Below are 25,037 nucleotides of genomic sequence, written 5' to 3' on the forward strand. Positions count from 1 at the left end.
TAGTCAAAGGACAGGGAAGGAGCCTGCCTTATTTGAGGAAGTGAAAACAGCAAGCTAGGGAGACTGGTCCCAGATGAGGTCCAGAGGTTATCAGGGGCCAGATCAAACAGGGTCTCTTAGGCAAGAGGTCTGGATTACTTTTCTCATTGCAGTGGGAAGCTATTGAAGGAATTGAAGCATGTGAGTGGTATGATCCATTCTTCTTTTTTTTTTTAACCATATGGCTCTATATGGAGGTGGGCAGAAATGGAAACTCAGAGATGATTTAGTAGGCTGTTGCATTCTTCAAGCTGAGACATGGGGGTGGCTTGGATCAGGGTGGTGATAAAAATGGGGAGAAGTGGGAGGATTGTAGATATATTTAGGAGGGTTGATCTATGGGACGTCTACACAGATGGTCCATAAGATGAAGTATTAACAGGGCAATGAGAGAGAGGGTAGAGTCGAAAGACACTGCTAGCCTTCTGGCTGGGCCAAGTAGATGGGTCATGGCACTATGTACCCAAAGAGGAGAAGGCTTAGGTAGGTCTTGATTGAGGCTGTGGGGAGAAGAATCAAAAGTGTAGGCTTGATCATATTAACTTGTAGAGACCAGATGCACTAACCTGGAATCACCCAGGAACTGGGCCTTGGAGGGCTGTGAAATGTCCACCTCCACATGCATTTGTATAGACTCAAACCACCATCACCTCTGCCCCAGGCTGAAACCCAGGGATTTGTAGGCAGTTTTTTTTGTAGACGCGGCATCAGACGTCTCTGTTTCACGAGCACAGCCCTTCTCTCCACAATTGGACTCTAAACTCTTCAGGGGCAGAGGCTAAGTGTTAAACTCCTAAACCCCTAGGAACATAGCATATGCTCCCCAAATGGGTATCTGGCTGAGTTGATGGCTCCTCACAGATTTAGCTCAAGGGATCTCAAAAGAAAAGCAGTCAGCCTTGCTCAGATCATAATCCAATAGAGACAACATGGGCCTGGCCATTGTCAGGAGGAGAAAAGAAAGTCCCCTCAAACTCCTGATCCCACTGGAATCAGAACTCTCCAGTGGAATTGCTTCCAGTATCCAGATAACCAGACCCAGAAAAGACCTTGGTCAATGGTGATGGGCCAGGTGCTACCTTCACCAGGTGGAAACTGTAGAAGTTTCAAGCAATCCCACAGAAGGCCTGAGCCATTTTCTTCTGGGCCAAGCCCTGCCACCACCCTATTAATCCTACATCAAATATGCCATCAAGAGAGTCAGTAAGGTTCCTAAACGTGGCTTCTTTTGTCCATCCCACAACTAGCCATTACCATCATCCTCCCACCTCCATGTTTAGTCCTTCCAATCTATCCCCTGCAGGGATGCTAACGTACAAATCTGATTATTCCACTTCTCTTCTTAAAAGTCTTTGCTGGTTCCCATTGCTTTTAAGGTAAAGCCCAAATTACTTACGCCAGCAGATATGGCCTCTTATGATCTGGTCTCTGTTAACTTCTCCACCATCTTATTTACTCATATGCCCTGAGTTCCAGACTCATAGACTTTCTCCCTGTTCCTCAACTATTCCAGGCCCCACAACTTTGTCCCTTGGCTCTTCTCTTGAAAGGGCTATTTCATGTGGAAAAAAAAAATATGAGAAGATGCTAAGCCTTATCAGCTCACTGGGGAACACAAATTAAAATGGGGTAGTCTAGTCTTTTCCACCTGTAAATTGGTAAACATTTTAAAAGATTTAGAATATCCAGTGGTTACAGAGGGAAAAGAGGCTGTGCATTACTCAGTTGATAAAGCATAAGTAAGGGTAACATCTCAACATCCACAAGGCTGATGTGCTTTGATCAGCCACCAGACTCCACTGAAGCACTCATATAAATATATATGTAAAACATGCGTACTGCAGTCTTATTTGAAGTCATTTATGGCACATCCAAACCATTGACTTCTATGAAATTGTTAAAGAGAATGAAGTGTATTTGTATGGACTGATTTAGAAGGATATTCATGATATATTGTAACGCTAAAAAAAAAGTTTGTAAAATGGGGTAAGATCCCCGTTTTGGCAAAAACTAAGAGAGAAAATTGGTATGCACGTCATTTCCGCTCATGATGGCTTCCCCTAGGCAGTGGGAGTAGGGTTGTGAGCAGGTAGGAAAGACTTTCACTTTTACTTTTTTTTGCTATATAATTAACATTTTTTTCCACAAACATTTACTCCTTTTGAAATTAAAAGAAGACATACATAATAAAAAATAATTAATGAAAATCTTTAAAGGGCTCTAGGGCAAAGAGTTGGCAGTGACGATGGCTGCCAATAGTTCACGAAGAATCAAGCCTCAAAGAACACGGGAGATTGCTCCCCAAGATCTGAGCGGGGATGGTGCAGGGGGTGGGGAAAGGGAGAGAAGGCCATTTGTGCTCAATTGAAAGCCTCAATTCGAAGAAGCCTGCAGGTTAGGCACTTCCGGTGATGTTTTTGTGGAAAAGAGCAGCAAGATGTCACAAGAACTGACTGATATCAAAATGTGAACAGTGTCTGGGCCCCTGTGAAGATTGCTCAGGACTGCCAATGTCCTGGGACCCATCATCTGCCCTTCTCTTAGAGCCATCAGCTGGATACCTGGCCCTGCTGGAGCCAAGCCTTGTCCCTGCTCGTGTGACCTGGGGGAAGCGTCCGCCGGAAACAGAAGTGCAGGATGAACACCTTGGGAGAGAAGTGATACCCAAAGAAGATGGGATGCGGCTAGTTTAGAGTACAATGTGGTGCTTGAACTTCACATCCATCCTTAGTGCTGCCCCAAAGTCTCCTGTCCGAGGCTTAGGGTGAAAAGAGAGCAAAGAATGGAAATAGACAAAGTGCTGGTCACGTTCTTTGTCTTGATCTGGGTGCTGGTCACATGGGTGTGGTCTGTTTGAGAAAATTCAGCATCTGTACACTTAAGATATGTGAAAATATGCATATTATACTTCAATAAGAATTATTTGGAAAATTAAATAAAATAGAAAGAGCTGTATCAATTTAAAAAAAAAAAAAAAAAAACAGAAGACAGGGAGGATCTAGGAAGAAGAATACTTTAGACCCCAGGAGAACAAAAGGAGAGGAAACTGTTGTTCACGCAGGCATTTTGAGGGTCCCAGAATCAGTCTCAGCATCAGCAGAGGCCACAGTGATGGTGGTGCCCCCCAAGCCATATCTGTAAACATACAGAGAGAGTTACAGATGCAGCCATAGAGACAGATAGAGACACAAGTTTAGATACGTGAGAATTGTACTCGTATATTCGATGTTAATAGAAAAATATCTGAAAGGAAACACACTAAACTAAGGACAGTGGTTACCCTGGGTGAGTCGTTTTTATTTTTCACTTCATTTATTTCTTTGTCACTTGATTATTTTTACAAAGGACATATTTTAAAAATCACTTTACAACTTTGTAAGGTCTTTTCTCCTCTTGCTTGTTGACAAACCCCTTATAGACCCTTAAAGGACAATATTGTCCCCATGACATTTTCTCTGACTGCTTGGTACAAATTTTCTCAGTATTCTCTTTCTCCTCCCAGACTGCTTGTGCCAGAATGGCCTGGGGAGATGGTTAAGTATGTGGGTTCCTGGACCCCCTTCCCAGACTTTCTGAGGGGAGTATTTGGGACCCACGAATCTATATTTTAAAGTGATTCTGTTGCTCACTATAGTTGGATCATCTCTGAGTCAGACAGCATATTTCTCTTTTCTAGGTGCCTACGCTTCCTTGCTCCATTCATCCTGGGGCGCAGGATTTGTTTGACCCGTGTCTGTCTCCACTAGACTGTGAGCCTCTCGAGGGAAACGACTCTATCCAATTCTACTCAGTTGCTTCAGCATCTAACACAGGACCCGTGACACGAGGTGCCCAATAAATATGTGCTGAATGAATCAATCAATCAATTAATCAGTCAATCAACAACTGCAATCATCTCACAACCATTGAGTTCCCAAGGATGGGCCCTTCCTGGTGGGCCCAGTGCAGATACAGAGCTGGGCATGGTTCACTCTGAGGAGCTCCAGCCTATGATCCCAGGCTGCTCTGCGTGGAGACAAGCCAGACTTGGCCAAACAATAGGAAAACCCCAAAAGCCAGTGGAACCAGCCAGAGGAGTGACCCAGTAACCCAGATTACGGGGTTCAGCTTCCGTGAGTCAGGCTCTTTCTTCGTTGACCTTAAAAGGACTGTGGCGTAATTCACAAGCCACATGGTTCCCAAGAGTAAGGGCCCTTAAGACGAGCAAGTTCCAACTCTCCTAACAAAACAGAACGCTGTTTACAAGCCTGCACTGTGGGGCTGTCAAGCTGGGTTCAATTCCTTGTTCGCCTTCTAACTGTGGATCTGGGGTTGGCTCTACTATGAGCCTCAATTTCTCCATCTGTAAAATGAAAACAACAATAGTACTTAACACAAAGGGTTGTTGTGTCAGATTAGTTCCTTCGTGCAACAAATATCCATTAAGCTCTCACTGTGGGACTGGCACTAAGGAGACAGCAGAAAACAAGACAGGCAGAAAAACCTTGTCCTTGCAGGGGTTAATTCATGGAAAGCAGAATCTGAGCGCAAAACAACTCCTCCAGGGTGCCAAAGGAGACTCTACATAGAGACCCACCATAAAGAGGAGACTTGGAGGCGACAACCAGCTCCGGGAACTAAGAATTAAGACACGCAAACAGGAGGATAACAGAAGTCACCTCCAGCTCCTTGGCAATGTCCAAGGGGGCACTGTAAACTGCCGATAAATAGAAATTTTAAAAATTGCACCTCTAGTCTGCTCAGCTCACTGGGGTGGCCTGCAGAGGTGGCGCCTCTTAGGGCCCAGGAGAAGCCCTGTTAACAGAGCCCTGTGGGAGGACTGGATGCCAAAATGTGCCCCAGCCGCAGCGTGGGTCAGCGAACTCCCCTGGCTCCACTTCTTGGAAATAAGTAGCTCCCTTTTGCCAGAAGAAAACAAACTTAAACAGGAAAGCGCTTCATGATTCAGTGGATAACTCAGGGCCCTTGAGGCGTGAGTGGGCCTGAGCGTGTCTGCTGTGGTTTCCACGCACCCCAGTACGTGGGGGAGACAGCAGGGTTTCCTGGAAGTGAGCACAGCCTGCCTTCGTGTGCGTTTATGCCGTGTCCTGTTTTAGATGTGTGTGCTTATGTGTACCGCTATATGTTTGTACACACGTGTGGGGATGCGTCCGCATATGCATGTGTGCGCTCCCATGTGGGTTTGTGAATATATGCGCCTCTGGGGTTCTTGCCTGGACCTCCGAGGATCTGCCTTTATAACTTCTCTGTGCATTCCTGTATATTTGTGTCCGTGCGTGTGTTGGTTGTATGCACCTTTGTGCGTGTGTCTGTGTAAGGGCACTTGGGTAATTGTGAGCACACTTGAGAGAGGAGCAGGGAGAGGAGAGGGGAAGCAGAGACGTGGTAGAGGGTGGGGTTCAGAGCCTGCTGGGAAATGGAGAGTATATGCTGGGCAGGGACTCAAAATGTTCCTGTCACTGCCAGGGGTGTGGTGAGGAAACAGACCCACAGAGTGTCCAATTGGGGCCTCCAGAAATGGCCTTGGGGTTCTCGCAGGTCGGGTGGCTGCTCTGACCTCAGGGAAGAAGGCAGCTTCCCGGGCATACAAAAGCCCAGGAAGGTCCCCCTGGGCTTCTCTGTGGCCTTCCCCAGGGAAGCTGGCCCATCGAGTTCTGCACAAAAGGACTTAGAGTCAGGCAAATCGGAGACCCGCAGTCAGCCCCTGACTGCAGGAATTAAGTCTCTCCAACAAGAAGGGGACAAAGGCTGCCCCCCACTCACGGGTGCTGATCAGGTCATCTAGGAAAAGAATAGACCTGTGAACCTGGCCTGTCCTCAAGGCCCTGGCCACTGGTCATCAACAAGGGGATACTTTGTGGATGACACTGCACATACTCCACACCCACCACCCACCCCAGGGGAGCAAGGCCTAGGCTGGACAATCGAGAATGAGTTATTCCCATGCAGGAATTACAATGCTGGAGGCACTGCCATCAGTTGAGGAATCTAGACCGCCCCAGGGGAAATCCTCTTGAGAATTGTGGCACTGGGCTGACTAACGAGAGTGAGGGGGTGGGTGCAAGGAGGACAGTGAGGTGAGAAAGAAGAACATGCCAGAGAGAAGGTGCTGGCACTCTGGGACCCTCTCATCTAGGGAAGCTTGGAGAAGGTAGATCAAAGAATACTTCATTTACACTCTGATGGTGGCAATTATCCTGTCATTGTCCCCCAAACTGGGAGGGCCTGGCCGATTGCCCTGGATACCAGCTGCTTCTGTCCTGGGGGCCAAGCAACTCCATGCTGTGGCCTGGCTTCCTCATGTCAGTTTCCTCTGAGACCCTCAGAGCCTCCAGCTGACCTCACCCACCCCCCCAACCAAGCACATAGAGCTCCATGAGAAAGAGGGGCCCTACCTTCGGTCCCCAAGCTTAAGCATGTAGAATGAGGCTCATCTAGAGACGGATGGCTGAACAACCCCGCCATGGTATTTTCTGATGGGACTCAGCTCGGGGTCTGCTTTCAGTGAGAAGGGCTAGTGCAGGGGCTTAAACTTCAAGACGGGTGTGTAAAAAGCTGGGTATCTGCCCACCTATAGAAAGGGGCACTCGGTGAGCGTGGGGTGGGAATGGGGACTCTGCCTTTTCCACAGTCACACTCAGCCCACACTAGCAAGAAGCCAGCTGACACCTGCTGAGCTAGTCCCTCGCCCTGCCACCTCGGCCCTCCCGGAAATCCTGTGACCCATCCCAACCAAGGTACCCCTTTCCTTCCTAGTGGCCAATTCTGTTTTAGGTCCCCAGGAAGCCCTAGGTGGGTCTACCTAGGATCCAGAGCTGAGATGGAATTGGAACTCAAGCCTTGACCATAGATGGTCCAGAGCTTCTCTTTGCTCTGTATGTGAGACCTTCCAGGGAGCACCATTAGAGAGAGCCTGAAGCTACAGACATGGTCATTTCACTCTCATTGCATACCAATTACTGTCTTCAGGAAAAGAGAGAGACTGCTGTGCCCTGGCACTGAGACCAGCAAAGGGTGGTGAGCATGAATTATGTATCACACAAGCCATAGCGATAAGAGTGGAATGAGGAAAATCATAACCCTATTAATAATGGAAGCACAGTTTGTAAACTCTCCACCAGGAATCATTTGCATTGCAATATAAACAGGGACTATAACACAGAGCAGCCGGCAATGGCGCTTCAGTAAAATGTAAAAGCCACCATTTCAAACATTAAAAGTCATGATTAAATGATAAGAATTTGTTCAGCAGAATGTACAAGGAGAGGGCATGTGCTCCGACTCCATCCATGCCTCCACGTGTCTGCCAGAGCGTGAACCAGGGCTTGGGTCCTTGAGAACTTGACAGTTATTATTATCTTTTTAACTGTCATTGCTGTTGTTGGATGCTTACTATGTGCGCCATTTTAAGAACACTGCTCAAGTGCCCTTCAGAGCCTCTCCAACACTGCTGCTGGGATGAAACACTGGAGCCATCCTTTGGCTCAGTAAAAATAACCTGGCAGCACTAGAACGTAGAAATAATTAGGAACTTGATCAACCTTTGATCAAGTTGTCCTCCAATTCTAAGACTCTCTTCCACAAAAAACTTAATATCATTATGATCTCTGTAAGCTGTTGAAGTGTAACCATTATTGTTAGCTATTTATATATAAAAGCTCTGGATACAAAGATGTTTTTTATTTCCACACTGTCATATGAAAAATTTGGAAAAAACCCAAATGTCTGATAGTTGCTGAGTGGTTTAGCAGACAATAGTGAACTGCTCTCTGTCCAAAAGGGGAGCTGTTGATAAAGAATTGGGGGTAACAGGGAAAATGCACTTGTGAAGCAAAACCCGTAAGAAATAAAAGAATAGGCTTGGTATGAACTCAGCGGGGTAAAACACTATATGGAAAAATATAAGATTGTATAAGGATAACAATGTTTGTCTCTTTGAGTCAAAAGTATAAGTGGTTTCCTTTTCTCTTCTGTTTTCTGTAATTTTTTAAGTTATCTACAATACGCATGTATTCCTTTTATAATAGAAAAATTATATAGATAGAGACAAGCATATAGTGATTATGGTACTTAGTATATGTAAATTTGAAGGAGGCCTCACCATCTCGATTGTAGACGCCAAGCCGAATGAGAATGGCCCTCTGTGTCCCCACTTTGTCTTCCTCACCCCACAAAGTCCTGTGGTTCCCGCCATCCTGGGGTCTTCTCTCACGCTCGGCGATTGGCTCCCTCACTGACGTGTCAGCTCAGAGCTTCCTGGACGAGAGGATGGGAGCACTATCTTAACACACGCCACAGACTTTTCTCTCTCATTTCTAGAAGCATGAAGCACCCATAGGCATCTGTCTGTAGTACTTGACAACCCCATGCTTACTCCAGGCAAATAGGGCAAGTAGAGTTTCCCAGAAGTTGAAGCTGGCTGTGCCTGCCCTCGTGGTGAGACTGAAGAGGCACTGGTCTAGGGGACAGTGACGTTCTACATTGACCACTTGGCTGCGGGGTCACAGGCAAGTCACCTGAGCTCTCTGGGCTGCAGCTGCCAGAGTCATAAAATGAGAGTGTTTGACTGTAACACGTTGAGGTTCTTTTCCTGCCGTAAGACCGGATAAACATAAGCTCGTATGAATGTGAGACAAATCTAAATGTGAAATATTTTAATGCAGATTCAGAGCATCCGAGTACATGATGACAGTAAAGGCCCAGCTGCCTTGGCCAGTTCAGGGGCTGGCTGCGGAGACAGCGAAGGCAGTTGGGCTGGAGCAAGGTGGCACATCAATATGAGACTGCGGTGAGCCTCGGGCAGGTGGCGGGTCTCCAGTCTCCCTATTGGTCAAAGTGTTGCCATCTGGAGCGGGTTCAGCTGGACTTTGTCACTGATGGTTCCTGCCGCATCCAAAGACCTGCAAGAGTCATTATGAGAGAAACTCTAGCAGTGGGCAGGTCAGACCTCCTCCTGAGGGACGATGGAAGCAGGGAGGATAGCTAAGTTCTCCAGGACAAGAGTGATACACAAGGAGCAGGAAGCCACAGACCCGGGGACCTAGGAGGCCCCAAACTGCCAGGAGGGCTCAGAGGCTCTGAGCCCAGGATGGGGAGGGGGCTGGCAGCCAATGGCACTTCCCACTGTCCTCAGCACATTGTTGGCATTCCAGAGAGGAGAGGCAGAGAATTAATTTCATGCTGACTTCCTCCCCCCACACCCATACCTCTCCCCTGTCCACACAATCCCCAGCCAAGTGCAACTGAGGGTCTGTGTCTTGCAGGAAGACAAATGACCACAATTAGGAAAATGCTTCCAAGGCCCCCACATTCCATTCTTCCATTCATTCCTCCCCAGCATCCCAGTGAAGCTGTGTACCCAAGTGCTGGGCACGGTGGCATGCAGTCCGTGCCTAATAAACATCTGTTGGCTCTGAACCACATGGATGTTCTCTGAACTCTGCTTCTCTGAACCCCAGCTTGCCAAAAGAACCTCCTTCCTTCTATTCCTCACTCTTACCTCTTGTGAATTCACCTCATCCTTTTTTTCATCCTGTTTGTCAAATCCTAAACGATTGTAAGAAAAATTAGAGGCGATTTCAAAGGTCTTTCTCATTACTTAACATCAGTCATTCAAATAACTACCTTTACTGGCTGGCTTCAGAAGGATAAAATCACAGTCTTTGTGTTTAAGAGGTTCAATACCTGGATGAGAAAGAAAAAAAAATGATAAGGAGTTGTGTAGAGAGGGTAGAGGGAAGAGAAAACACTTACCAAGCATTTATTATGCTCCAAGCACTGTGCTTTGCATATATTATTTCATTTATCCATGATAATAAGCTCATGAAGTAAGCATCATTATCCCCACGTGACACTGAGGAAATTGAGACATCACTTGCCAAGTGTAAGTTTCCTTCTCCCTGCCTGGCAATGAATAAGCTGGATCTTGGACTGGGGTGATCTAGAACCTTGCTATTCAAAGTGTGGTCCATGGACCAACATCAGCATCACCTGGAAGCTTGTTAGAAATGCAGAATCTCAGGTCCCACCCCAAACCTACTAAACGAGAATCAGCATTTTAACAGATCCTTAGGCGATTTGTGTGCACATTACAGTTTGAGAAGGCCTGGTTCAGAGCACGGTTCTCCATCTTCGGAGTGCCTTGTTATCACCTGGACGCGATATCAGTCCCCAGTTTCTGACTCAGTAGGTCTAGGTTAGGAACCCGAGAACTTGCACATCCAGCAAGTTGCTGGCTGATGCTGATGCCACTGGTCCAAGGAGCACATTTTGAGAACCCCAGGTCTAGAGACATCCCTGGGAGCTCCAGCTATTCACCTCTTCTTCCATGCATTTAATGGGCATTTGTTAAGGTCCTGCTATGCACCACTTGGCATCATTGCTAAGCCACTGAGGATTCAGACATGACAGCGAGAGTCTCAGCTCATGTCCCAGCAGAGAAGGCAGACACGACAGCAACAAGGTGTAGACCATCCTCCATGATGATGGAATCTGGGTGCTGCTGAAGCACTGAGGAGGGAGATGCCAGGTGAGTCTGGGGCTGAGAAGAGTAGGCCCCACAGGAAGAGTCTGCACTTGGGCTGTGGATCCCTTTCTCGAAAGTTCATGAGTGGGGAGGGTTGTTTCATACATTGGGTATTATAGACTCAGTGCTTATGGGCTTATTCAAGGGCCTCCAAAAACATTAGGACTTTTAAAAATGTGGCTCCAACAGATCACTAGAAAAAATATAAAACAGAAATAAATAAATGTTCTTCAAATGTCTTCAAAATAATGCAGATGGCACCCACTGAATGCAGCTCAACTTGCATATTTAATTTGAGAGGTGAGTGTATTTCAAAATGTTTTTGTTTTTCCTGCTTTATTTCCCAAACACCCCTGGTACATAGTTGTATATCTTAGTTACAGGTCCTTCTAGTTATGGGATGTGGGACACCGCCTCAACGTGGCCTGACGAGTGGTGCCATGTCCGCATCCAGGATCTGAACCCTGGGCCGCCACAGCTGAGTGCACGAACTTAACCACTCGGCCACGGAGCCAGCCCCCTCAAAATGTTTTTGATGATGTGGGGCAGGACCTCCAAAAGTCGGAGACCCTCAAGCCTACAAATATCCTCAGCCTGTCCCAGGGGATGGGGCAGCCCCAGGAGGGAGGGACAGCATCCGGCATTAAGTCCGTGCTTACTCTCTAAGGGCAACTGGCACCCCGCCTTTTGCCACCTCTGCCCAGGAAGATCTCCCAGCTGACAGCGTCCCAGGGGCTCCCAGTGGCAGGAGGCCTGGGGGGCTTTCTCACAGCTGCCTTTAACACTTCCTGCAGCTTCCCGTCCTGCTGTTCTGGTAACTGACACTGTTTGTCAGTCACCACCCAGGGGTCACGGAGAAAGCTTGCCCAGGTGCCTGTCACAATCCAGATATGGCCATAGGTGCTGACACCTTGTCACAGCATCACCTCGACCTGATCTTATTGGCCTTTACATGTTTCTGCCCAAAGAGACATCAGGAGACATCAGTGACTAAGAAGGGGGGGCCCAGGTGCCCTGGCTCACATCCCTCTGTCTGTGTCAGGAATGTAGCCACAGAAAAGCAGAGAGGGAAGGACACAGCATGTGCGGAGCATGGAAAGCCCTGGGCTCCCCAGGCATTGAGGGCAGCAGAGAGAGGAGAAAAGATCAGGGAAACGGGTCTGTCCAGGTGGGGCACAGAATCACATGGGTATCCTCTTTCGGGAATCGATTATAAGGAAATAATCAAGCACGTGGCCAAAGGCCTACATCCAAAGATGGACATTTCAGTGCCATTTATAAGAGTGGGAAATTACAAACGCCATCACTGAATGTGCTACTTTGGGCAAGACACGTAACTCTCCAAGTTTCAGGTGCATCAGCTGCAAAATGGGGGGAAAAAATAATTTTTTTTCACCTGAAGAACTTATTGCAAAGATTAAATGAGATAGTGCATGGAATGTGCTTTGCACAATACTTGTCACAGAGCAAAGGTTCACTAAATAGCCATTGCTAACATTATATCCAAATACAATGAGTCAGTTACACAAATAGCGGTGTGCCAAAAGAGCAGGAAATAACGCAGCAATTCAAAGCGATATCCTTTCCAAAATGATTTACTGATAAGGGAGCCAAACTTGTGGTATAGTGCATAATAATATTTATCTGTATTTTTCCATATGAAAATGTGCATATTTACAGTGGAGGAATGAATTTGTTTTTCTTATTGGAACTCGAGGGGGGTGAAGAAGCCAGTTATTCTGTTTCACCAGGGGGCCAGGAAAACCTTGACCAAATGCAGGAGGGGCCCTTGAGAAGCCTGGTGGAGCCAGAGAGCATGTTCCTCCCGAACAGCTGATTTTCAACTTTGAGTAACATTTTCTGCTTCTCCCATACTGATTTGGTCATGTTTGTGTGCATGTGTGTCCCCTACCCCATATGGATTCCCCAGAGCAGTGTTTCCAGACTATTCTCCACCACCCAGGGGCTTGTTTAAAATGCAGATTCAAAATCGGGAGCCAGACGCCAGAGCAGAATCTCTTGGGAGAAGAAGGGGCATCCTGAACTCCAAATGTGTGCCTAACCCCACCAGGGATGCGTACCCACAGCATACGAAGAGTTTGGTGACTCTGAGCATAGGAATCTTACCGTGTTCGCTTTCAAGTCACCTGGGCCTGGGCACAGGACCCAGTACACAAGAGTCTCAACAAATGGTTATGCCATGAATGGATCAACCATCAATCAATCAATCAAACACCCTCCCCACTTTGGGGAAATACACACATCCCGAACTGTTCTAGACCGAGTTTCCTGAGGATGAGAACCAAGAGCACTCTGTATGGGGCAGAGCAGATGTTCAATAAAGTTATTGAATTAATTAATAAATTTTTACTCAGATTCACGAAAAAAATTAAGAGGCTCTCCTTTGCCTAGAAAGACTGTCTTCCCGAGCTGAGCTCATGGTCGCAGGAGAAACGCACAGGAGCGGGGAAGCACTGTTGGTGGAGCCCAGCCATGTCAGTACAGACTCAAGGACTCTGGCGACCAGTGGCCTGACAGTAGGAGGATGACCACTCTGGAGAGTATGGCCAAATCCCACCCTCACAAGAAAAGAATGAATAGGATAAAACCAGCAACTGTGGCTGCAGCCAGCTGTCTAATTTGTGTGGTTCTCCAGGTTAACAAGCTGCTTCACCTCATTTGAGCTTGGCCAAGGCACGCTGGGGTGACCATCATTTTCACAGATAAGAAAATAAAGTAATTTGTCCAAGTTTCTTCAGCTACTCAGAGGCATCATGGGCCACATGAATCCTTGGTGGTCTAACTCCCATTTCAGGATTCTTTGATAATACAGTGATGAAAAGCCTAGTTTTCCTGTGCTTGCTCTTCCCAGCCTGATCACAGGCAGATCCATCTGCAGGCAACACCCAGCTCGATGTGTTGGTTGTGCCCCTCCAAAGATTTAAGCGACAAGATTATTTCCCAGGTGCCTCTGATTCACCAGCTTTGAATGGCTGGACCGGTTCAGCTTGTTTACTCAGACATGCAAAAGCCATTAGGAAGCCCCGGTTCCAACGCCATGGATGTTATTGTAAGTACCCATGTCTCAGAATGGTTTTCATTACTTATCCAGAATTTCAAAATCGTGCAACAAATGTCAGTTACTGAGAAGACAAAAAATAATAGCAGCAGTGCCGGAGAGGAAAATAGAAGGAAAGACAATATTTTTCAAATATTTTCCCAACTGTCATTTTAATAATGGTCTAACAACAGAGTATGCTAATTTCCTTCCACAGATACCTGTGAATGCAAATGCAAAACAAATAGTAATTAATGTCTCGGTGTGAAAATCAAGCAATTGGTATTAATTCTGCATCAGACCTGAGATTATGCACATTCAAAATCATGATCTGTTTTCAGCAGCAACTGTGACAATCATGAAAAAACGGTGAGAGGAGGCTCCGGGGTTAATAGAATCCACACAGCCACCCTGATAGGACCTCTCCCAGCTTCCCACTGAAATACACATGGGGGACGTTTTACTAACTATATCATGGAGGGGAACTGATAAAACTAAATCATTTTTGCTGGCACATCTTGACTTTTGAAGCAGAGGATCAAAGCTGGCAGTCACTGTCAAACCCTAATTCACAGGCAGAGACCCCAGATCTTTTGCTGATTAAAAAAACAGACACCCTGTAGGATGCTCAAAGAGGCTTCTAAAGTCAGCCTCCCAGAACCCACCAGGATGGTTTTCCACTTCAGTGGAGAGACTATCATATGACTCCATGGTGGAGGGAAGGGGAAGAGGTCCAAGGTGGGATTAAGCAGGCAAAATCGTAAAAGGAGGCCTGGAGGTTATGTTTCTTAGAGGTGGTGAGTTTTCAGATATTACTCTGAGAAGAGGAGAGAGAGGGAGACAGACTGTCTCAGAATGTTCAGAAACAAATTCTCTGTTTCGTAATCAGAGAACAGGGAAACAAAAGATCCCAGGACATTCCATCACAATGCTCTGTAGTAAATGCACACGGGGAAATAGAAGCCCACCCAGAGTGGTGCTGTCCAATATGGTAGACACTAGCTCTAAGTGGCTATTTAAATTAACTGCAATTAAATAAAATGAAAGATTCACTTCCTAAGTCCACAGCCACATTTCCAGTGCTCAGCAGCCACTTGGGGCTAGTGGCTGGCATTTTAGGGAGCATACATCTGGAACATTTCCACCATTATAGAAAGTTCTATTAAACAGCTCTGATCTTAAGCCTATGAACATAAACTCCAAGTGCTGGATGTATTTCATTTACTCATCGTTCGCCAGTCTGTGCTGTGCCCCCAGGAGGCAGACCTGTATGGGGTGCAGTAAAGGAATCCTTTGTCCTCCGGTTTCCAGTTGGCTTCAGCCGTTGGGAGGCACCAGCATGGAATCCTAGGACAAGAGAGTGAGGTCGGGTCATTTGTTACCTTGGCTTCCTCCCTGCTTGTCATTGCGATTTGGACGCATATCTCCATTAAAAGGCTCCACTCTTGTCGGGCACCTCTCCGTAGAGCTGTTCTCTCTGGGTTCTGGCACCCTCCCCTCCTCACCTTCATTCTGCAGGCCTGGGACAGTAAAGGTGCCTCACGGGCACTCGACTTGAAGTATTGCATCTTCCATTTTTGGAGTCCTTGAACTCTTCCCACACCTTTGGAAATAGTCCCTGAATAAATCTTTTATCAATTACCCAGTATCAGTGTATTATCTGTTTCCTGTGACTACCTGATGGTAAGCTCCTGCTCTCACTTCAATCTGAGAGGATGACTTTATCAACACCTACAGAGACAGTGGAACCTATAGCCCTTTGGGGCGAAACAATGGATTTAACAAGATCTCTCTTCTTTTAACAATGACTCAACAGAGGGGAATAGCACAGAAGTTGGCAAACTTTTTCCATAAAAGGCCAGTAGTAATATTTCAGATTTTGTAGGCTATTCAATCTCTGTTGTAATTACACTGCAGTGTGAAAGCAAGCAGCCATAGACAATATATAAATGAAGGAGCGTGGCTGTGCTCCAATAAAACTTTATTTGCACAAACAGGGAACAGGCCGGATTTGGCCCATGGACCAGAGTTTGCCAAATATTACTCAGCATAAATGTTTTCCCAAAGATATAGAGTAAAGGCATGCCTCTAAATTTCTTTACTAAAAAAAAATAGAAGATCTTAGAAAGTACATATACTTTGTTCTCAATAAATTGTAAGAAGTCATGGCTTCTAGGGGGGAAAAGGAGATGAGAAATGAGAGAAAAATGCAAAAAAGCAAGACAGGCTAAGAGGAGGAAAGGTTTAACTGAGATACCAAAGCAAGAAAGAAACTATAAATGCACTCTTAGAATCACAGTTTACATTAGAAGTAATAAAGAGTAGAATTTACACCGCAGAAAACTGAGTTTCAGAGAAATAGTAAATTTGAAATATATCTTTTAGAATCTAGAGTTGAAAATAATGAGTCAACATATGGTATGCATGAAGAACAGAAAAAAGTGATCTAATTTACAAAAAGAAAAAAATTGTCTTCCTAAAAAAGTCTTCAAAAAAGTAATGGCACTGAAACACCAGTCAAATGATGGTACAACATTCCTGAACGGAAAAGCATGATCTAAGACTGCAAAACAAAATGGCATATGCTGCACCAAGCATAATTGATATAAAAGAAACCCACGGCTTAGCAGCAAGGAAAAAATAAATTATGTTTTCCAAGCAGAAAACAAAACAAAGCAAAGCAAAAATAATGGAAAACACATTATTTGCGAATGAGTTTTAAAAAAAGCAAAATCAGGCTGAGCTGACCTCAGAATTCTCTTTGATAAAAAATTGAAAATAAACAAAATGGCCCACAATGTGGAAATGTTTAGGTGTACTTACAGTGCAACCAGATGTTAGAATATTACACAACTATCAAAAGCAATGTAGAGCAGGCGTTTTTAATGAGATTGGAAAAATGCTTATGATAAAATGTTTAGAGAGAAAATCAGACACCAAAAACATACATAGTACGGTACATTAACCCATCTATTGTATTTCTTTTTTTTTTTTCAAAGATTGGCACCTGGGCTAACAACTGTTGCCAATCTTGTTTTTTTCCCTGCTTTATCTCCCCAAACCCCCCCACCCCCATACATGTTGTATATGTTAGTTGCAGGTCCTTCTAGTTGTGGGATATGGGACGCCGCCTCAACGTGGCCTGACAAGCAGTGCCATGTCCACGCCCAGGATCTGAATCCTGGGCCGCCGCAGTGGAGCGCACGAACTTAACCGCTCGGCCACGGAGCCGGCCCCCCATCTATTGTATTTCTATGGTTTTGCCTACCTGTATACACAAGTAGAAAAATATGAATGCTCTCTAGGAGTCAGACATGTTCACCTCCTTTACCACTCATAGTTTAATTCTCCCAACAAATCCTTGAAATAATTATCACTATGTCCACAGCCCAATTAAGGACACTGGGTGTCAGAGAGGTCACAGGCGTATTCAAATTATCCAGTCAGTAGTATAAACAAGATTACATTCAAAATCTGAAATGGGCAATTGTCTATGAGGATGGAGACTGAGCCTTGGATGAGGGGAGTGGACAGGAGGGGCTGGAGGAGCCCAAATCCTGAGGGTACAGCCCTGGTGTCTTGGGAGTTATCAGCCATAGTAAGACTGGTGGTGACCAGTTTTCCTTTACCCAACACCTCCTTGAGAGTCCCCTTCAAAACAGTGACAGTGACCCACCTCCCTCGTGTCCTGATCTCATCTCCGGAGAGCCTGGAAGAACCAACAGACTTCAACAGGACCCCCAGGGCTGGCCAACTCAGAGGATGATTGATGTTTTACCAATTTGCTGAGATGTGAATTTAATGTTGTAACTTCCTAGAACCTCTGTGATAATTCTCTATCTAGAGTAAGGAAAACCCTAGGAAGAAGGCTGCCATCCCCTGTTCCAGGAAAACAGGGCAAAAGCCAAGCTACAGACATCCTACAAAGCTCTGAAATGTCCACCTCTTCTGCAGGAACTATTTTTTTTTTTTAAAGATTAGCACCTGAGCTAACATCCGTTGCCAATCTTCTTCTTTTTTTCTTCTTCTCCCCAAAGCTCCCCAGTACATAGCTGTATATTCTGGCTGCAGGTCCTTCTGGTGATGCTATGTGGGACACTGCCTCAACATGGTCTGATAAGCAGTGCTAGGTCCGTGCCCAGGATCCAAATTGGGGAAACCCTGGGCTGCTGAAGTGGAGTGTGCGAACTTAACCACTCAGCCAGGGGTCCAGCCTCTACAGGAACATTTTATAAAGTCCAATGTCTGTGCTGGCTTGCTGATGGACTTAAGTCTCTGGGGAGTTCTATAAACAGACATTGACAAAGCAGTCAAAAAGAAAAAGAAAAAAGTAAATAAAAAGGACACCTTCCCCCAAAAGGGAGCCAGGAGAAGACGGAGTGTTTCTTGTAGACTTTCAAGTTCATGACGTGGAAAGCTTTTGTTCTTCTGTTCATTCATTCATTCACCCTAAACATTTTTATAATGCATTCATCAGGCACAGTGTGAGACACACAGGATGCAGAGAAGCATCAAATATTGCCCCTGCCTCCGGGAACCAACAGTCTGGAAGGAGTAGGGAGCAGTTGAAAGGGAAAGAGAGTTACATAACTCATGTGTGGTTTAAAAAGCTCACTCTGGGGGCTGGCCCCGTGGCCGAGTGGTTAAGTTCGCACGCTCCACTTCGGCGGCCCAGGATTTTGCCAGTTCAGATCCTGGGAGCGGACATGGCACCGCTCGTCAGGCCATGTTGAGGCAGCATCCCACATAGCACAACCAGAGGCACTCACAACTAGAATCTACAGCTAGGTACTGGGGACCTTTGGGGAGAAGAATTAAAAACAAAAAAAAAAGCTCACTCTGTGAAATAAGCAAGTGGCAGAACTTTCTTACATTGTGAAACCATTTATTTAAATAAAAAGAAAACACATCCAAAGCAAATGTTATACACGTATGTAAACATATAAAGACATGAACTGAATACATATCACATTTATGATGTGTGGTTGCCTTTGGGGAAGGAAAAAGAATCAGAAGAATTAAAACAGAGGATTTCACACTTTTCTTCAAAAATGTCTTTCTGAAAAGAGAATATGCAAAATAATACAACACACAGAGCACATATTGTGTGACTGTGTTTATGTAAAGGTCAAAACTGGGCAAACCGATCTCTGCTGTTAGACTCAGGAGAGTGGTTCCCTTTTGTGGGGGTGGGGGAGGCAAAGTGACCGGAAGGGGGTCAAAGGGGAGGCTGGTAATGTTCCGCTTCTTTTGTGGTGCTGGTTCCATGACGATGTTCACTTTGTGAACTTTCAACAGCTGTACAATTACGGTATGTACACTTTTCCATATGTATGCTATGTTTGAATAAAGAATAGATAGATAGATAGATAGATAGATAGATAGACAGACAGATAGACAGATAGATGATAGATAGATAAAATATGGCAGAAAGCACTTGTTGATTTGGAATGGCAAATATACGGGCAATAGCTATAATACTTATGCACTTTTTTTCACATATTTTCTCATTAAGTAAATAATGAAAAATAGAAAAGAAAACTCTAGTATATAGAGGGGTTGAGACTGGAGTCAGGCAGAGCAGCTAGGGAGTCATCGCAAAAGACCAAGTTAGAGAAGATGAGACCTGAACTGGGGGACTGACAGCAGGAGTAGAGAGAAGGGACAGTGAAGAATCTATAGGACCTGGTGACCACAAGCCACCTCTCCTGGTTGCTCTGCAGACTTTGACCCCTCCATCCACATGATCAACACCACTACTGTCTCAGCCATCCTTGACCATGGAGGAACATCAACATCAGCATCCTTGTCATTTGTGGGGTGAGGTGAGATGCATTTGCCCTGAAATTCCCTTCCCCAAATGCCTCCCTTTACCCTGCCCTCCTCTGATCCTGAACCCCTACCCAAGTCAATCCCCCAGAACCTTTTAATTGATTTAAACATTAAACAGGAGATCCCCTGGAAGGGGTTATCCGTTATTGAACTAGGCCTAATCAGCATGATTAGTGTGTCTGATTAAGAAGATTTCACTCCCCGTTATCATCTATCTGAAAGGAGGCCATGCAGGGCTCTGACAGCAGGTAGGCAAAAGCTCAGGGCCTGATACTTTGGGCAGCGGGAGGGGGACACTGCAGGAGGTGACCCAGAATTGTAGCGGCACCAAGCCCACAGCAGCACTCGTCCAAAGGAGACTGTAGAAGGAATGAGAAGGCCGGGACTTACCAGCAACACTGCGAATGTCCACCTGGTGGTGGCCCGTGGGTGCACGCACATCACAGAAATGCTTCTGAGTTGGGAACACTTCCCCTTTTAACTCTACAGGCAGAGGGTTTCTGTTTTCCCTCCTCAGAAAAGAGCAATGTGGGCAGGAGCACTTGCTGTTCTTCTCTCCATCCTCTCACTACCCGCTTCCTGTGGGAAGAAAAATGATTGCTCTGATTGGTGAATGGAAAGAGTCCATCCCTTGTGCCATATTTAACAGAACAGGATTGCTGTTCTGAAGCATGAGGGTCTCTGTCCACCTCTCCCTCTTGTATTCCCTCCTCTTTGGACATTTATATTCTCAATAAAGGTGAACCCACTTCTCTGCATCCTGCCTCTAAGAGAGCAAACTGGCCTATAATCTCTTCACTTTTCCTTCTCAGCCTGCATTTGGTTGAATATACTCCACCAGCCCACCACTAGAGGTCTGAGGAGAGGAAAAGCAAAGCCCTTTAGTCTGGTGGTCCCTGTGATAGATTGCATTGTTGCTCCCAATTCTTTACTCCTTCTTGTATCTATGCCTTTTATATATGCCTTTGATGTTCTCCTCACTAAAGACAGAGTATATTTCCCCACCCTACTGAGGTCATGCTGGTCCGTAGGATTTGCTTTGGTCAATAGAACAAGAGTGGAAGTGACAATGTGCCAGATCCAAGTTTTAGTGTCAAGAGGCAGCTCAAGTTTCCACCCATTGCTTCTGCTCTGCTTCTGCTGTTGCCGTGAGAAGAGCGTGCCACAGTTGGCCCACTGGTCCATGGTAAAGAAGAGACATGTGAAGCAGAGCTGGAGCCAATCCATAGCTTGGATTCAAGCCCAGCCTAGCTCAACTGACCTGCAGATAGATGAGTGGGAATAAATGATTGCTGCTCTAAGACACTGAGTTTTAGAGTGGTTTTTTATGCAGCATTATTGTCGCAAGACCTAGCTGATACACTCCAGCATCCTATGTTCTGCAGCTCAGTAGAGAATACCACTACTTTGGGTTATATTCTAATCTTTGGGCCAGTTTGGCTAAATTCTTTGTGTTTATTTTCTATCAGCCAGGCCCATGGAGGGAAATTTCATTATGTGGCAGGATTAGAGCACTAATCTAGGGTAATCAGATGTCCCAGAGCCTGGGCAGTCCTGATTTACACCTATTACCCCAATATAATTAATAATAGCACCCTCCTCCCGAAAAAATGCATCCTGATTTGGATGATTAAATTATGTAGACACCCTACCTAAACCCAATAAGACCAATGTGAACCATGCTTTCCCTACAATAACCCTGGCTACCTCTTTGTGGTCAGTAGATACTCTTGCAATGTTTTTAAGGCCATGCTCTGGAAGGCGGGAGGCCTCGACAGTAATTCTCACGGCAGCAGGTGAGGTAAAAATAATTCCTTTCCTAAATGCAGTCTCTCTACATAAGGTTTTATAAAAGTGCTATGGGGTATTTTCTGAGAAATAAACTCCTTAATATGACTTCATGGTAAGAGTTCTATTTCCTTTATTCTCTGGAGTCTCAGGAAAGAAAAATATGCCCCCTGGCAGTGTTCTATAAAACTAATGATGTGGGGGAATACGTGAATAATTGCCTGAATCACAGGGCTACGTATCTGTTAGGAAATCTCTTGGCAATATAAGGAAGGGGCTCAGGACAGTTAAATTGGAGTCAAGTGGAATAAACTCCTGCTGCATCAGCTAGACGCTCTTGTGGGTCAAGAGAACTGTGGCAGCCGTCTCCATAACTTGGGAAAGTTGGGCCGCCAAGTATTCTCTGTTCACAGCAAGGAGGACATTGGATGAGGGGTGAAAGCAAGGAATAAATAAGGTATGGACAAGACTTTGCAGAGACAGGAGGACAAGACAGAGAGGGCTGGCCCTGAGCTTGCAAATCAGAAACTCAGATCAGTGCCCCAAGCATTGGCTCTATGTGCTGGAGAGGCCAGATGTGGCACTTGAAAGGTGTGCATGGGGTCTTGGCCAACTAAGGAGTATCGTGTCTATTTTCTTCTGGGTCAAGAATCAGTTCTGAGTTATGGACAGTCCAAAGGCCTCAAGTGACCATAGATAGGAGAAAGTACCGAAGAAGAAAGTACTTGAAAGGATAAAGAACAAAATATCCTAACCCGTTCCAGCACGGGATTCAGTAGTAATTAATTTCCTGAACCATGGTACCTGATGGTCATCTGTGAAAATGATACAAGATAATCTTAATTATCAATTGGAAAAAATATGGCAATGCTTAATAAACATTTGACGTGTACATGATTAAATTGGTATACTCCACAAATATTGATTGAGAACTATTTCTGTGCCAGACACTGCCTGAGGCATTGGAAATGCAACAGAAAGGAAAGAGACATGGTCCCTGCTCTCACGGAAACTTAAGTAACAATCCTGGCTGCACGTTAGAGTCCCTTGGAGAGCTTCAATAAAATACCAATGGCTGGGCCTCATCCAAGACGAATTATATCAGAAATTTCAACTATAGTTGGAAACCACTTGACTAGTAGGTGGGTAGATAGATGAATGAATGGATGAACGAATGAATGGAATGTGAGATTAAATTCCTTGTGAGATGAGATTATTCCTTGTGCAATATTGATATCGTGCTTCATATTATACTTCCAAAATTACTAGGATGAAAGGAAATAAAGCCCTTTGAGAACACTAGGCAATGAGACCTAAAGATCCACAAAGCAAGGAGCAGTTCAGTGTACTGAAAAATATGATCAGCCCAGCTCTTTTCTCATCCACTCCACTCTCAGCTACCCGAGGAGGACTGATATTCACAGCATTGGAGACCATCCAGGAGAATATTTTAAATAATTCTCCCAGGGTCCTATGGAGGTTTGGATAAAAGTCATCAAATTCTAACAAGGTAGACAGCCAGTTTGCACAACCCAGGACACCAACGCATGCCCTTCATCCACAGGCGTTTGGTGCTGTTGTGCACGTGTGTTAACACAGCTTTTCAAATCCCATTCCTTCCTCCCTCTCACCCACATGCTCAAAGTAAATTGAGGAATTATTTCAATGGGCCCATGAACCTTCCCATGACCCAAGTCACACAGACGGACCCTGTGTTAATTTTCTCTCCCACATTGCACCTGAACTTTCCATCCCACACACAGCAACCAGAGTGATCACTCCAAAATAAAAAGTTGCCCATATTGATCCCCTGGAAACCCATCAATGGCCTCACGCTGTCTTTGGGGTTAAATCCAAATCCCTTATGAGGCTCGGGACAATTTCGCCTCTGCTCGCTCCTCCAGCCCTATCTCTAACCGCTCCTTCTTTCTCTCACTTCCTACTGATGGACTTCCTCTTCATCCCCTGGAATGCAATTGCCCAGTCCACCCCAGTTCTACCTTTGCTTATCCACCATTCCTTCACACCACAGGTCTGGGTGAAGCATCCTACCGTATCCTCCAAGACAGTGTCCCCAAATCCCCCTAACTTATCACTTACAAGGAGGGTTACGTTAGCTTGATCAGTCCCCTGGCCTCCTCTTGCCTGAAAGATCAGAAAAGACAGCCCAGGGCAATCTTGTGTGTGATTGCATTTCCACACCGAGTTCAGTTCCTGTCACAAAGTAGGTGCTTCAGAAAGACTTTCTGAATGTTGAGTGAATGCATGAGCTGAAGATAACTGTTTATTTATTCAACATATATTAACTGAGGGCCCACTGTGTAACAGGCCCAGTTCTCTGTGTGTGGGGGCTACATCCATAAACAACAGACAGACCCTGTCCTGGTGGAGCAGACTTTCCAGACAAAAGGAGACATTTATCCACTTATCCAATGAACATTCGTTGGACACAGAATCACAACCCACACACACAAAAGTGGTGGCCTCACTGGACGTGTGTGTGGCAGGTTAGCACTCAAATGTTTTGCTCGTTTTTAGTTTTTATCTCGACGATAAAACTGTCGTTATTTTAGCGTTCCAGTCCTTGAAATTCCCAGTAGCTTCTTTATCTGCTTCATGTTTCTCCGTGGAACTTCTCACCGTCTAATAAAAATAATAACACACAGCTTGTGCTCAGTCAAGGCTTGTGCCACACATAAATAGGGCGCTCATTCAACAGCAAAACTTACAAACAGGTGAGAAGATGAACCTTATGACGAGCCCACTCAAAGCCAAAGAGAGAGAAAGAGACCATTTTTAGCACAGCGAGAAAAGAGAGGAAAGGTTTGTAAAATTCAGAGAACCAGGAGTCCCGGCTGATGTTCCTGATCCAGTGCAGAAAATCGAGCAACTGACAGCCTGTCTTGTATCTTAATAGAAGAGTATTTACATAGTTGCCTAATTAGTATGTCTCAATATAGGGGAAAAAAGCAAGTGTTTTCTACTCTCTATTTGCCTTAAAGCTTCGAGGGTAATAAACTGTTAGCTTTATTCTTAATTGGTACATGCTTCTCCTATTTCTTTTCTTTAAAAAAATCAATACATGGTTTGTGATACCTTTCATGGAGAATAAAGAACTGTGTGTGGATTTCTGATCTTTATTCCTGAAATAATCTGTCAGCGTTTATCCTTGAAAGGGGTCTCAAATAAGGCAGCCGAGTGGTCACTTTCTTGCAGTAGTAAATGTCAGGCCACTGCTACGGTTAAAATGATGTGAACCACACGACCGCTTCAGGCTACGCTTGATAAAAGACACTGCCTCTTTTGCAAAAACCGTGGGCTGTGGGTCTGGTCTGCCAAGGCGGGGCTCCCAACGTCTTGGAAATGTTGTGCCCGGCCACTGCCCGCTTCCCTGGCCGTGCTCCTGCCCCCACCGAGCTTCGGGAAGTGGCCACTGCTGTTCCCAGCGAATCTGGCCAGAGGCAGAGGCCGCTAGTAACCTTAACCCCACGTGGGCAGGCCCTCATCAGAGCCTCTCTCCAACCCTAAAATTAACTGGCAAGCTTTTGGAAGAGGAGGTGCGTAGAAAGTGTGGGGCCGTGTCTGCTATTCGGAGCCCAAAGGAAACAGGATTCTGAGAACTGGCTCCTCGGGCCTGAAAAACTGTCCTTGTTGAACAAGTTCAGGGTTGTGAACAGGGGCTTCTCTACCCCCATTTGCAGGGCAGGCGCCCTGAGAGCATCAGAGCGGGTGTGTGCAAGGTGCCTCGCACTCCACCCTCGGAAGGACGCGGCGCGGATGGGCAGTCACTCTGGT

General features: G+C 45.6%; 2 long non-coding RNA genes across 2 annotated transcripts; one reads left to right on the forward strand and one right to left on the reverse strand.

Annotated features, from left to right (window-relative positions):
• Positions 1-3,340: 3,340 nt before the first annotated feature.
• On the reverse strand, positions 3,341-19,984 carry LOC139078224 (uncharacterized). The gene is made up of 6 exons (XR_011531098.1): positions 19,845-19,984; positions 14,889-14,969; positions 9,664-9,723; positions 9,539-9,585; positions 8,141-8,939; positions 3,341-4,381 (listed from the first exon to the last, which is right to left on the reverse strand). It is a non-coding gene; the product is annotated as an uncharacterized lncRNA (long non-coding RNA).
• LOC139078225 (uncharacterized) lies at positions 18,862-22,327 on the forward strand. Its single transcript, XR_011531099.1, has 3 exons — positions 18,862-18,933; positions 19,346-19,447; positions 22,190-22,327. It is a non-coding gene; the product is annotated as an uncharacterized lncRNA (long non-coding RNA).
• The last annotated feature ends 2,710 nt before the right edge of the window (positions 22,328-25,037 follow it).

The sequence above is a fragment of the Equus przewalskii genome, chromosome 21 (genome assembly GCF_037783145.1).
Source record: "Equus przewalskii isolate Varuska chromosome 21, EquPr2, whole genome shotgun sequence".
In the NCBI taxonomy this organism is placed as follows: Eukaryota; Metazoa; Chordata; class Mammalia; order Perissodactyla; family Equidae; genus Equus; species Equus przewalskii.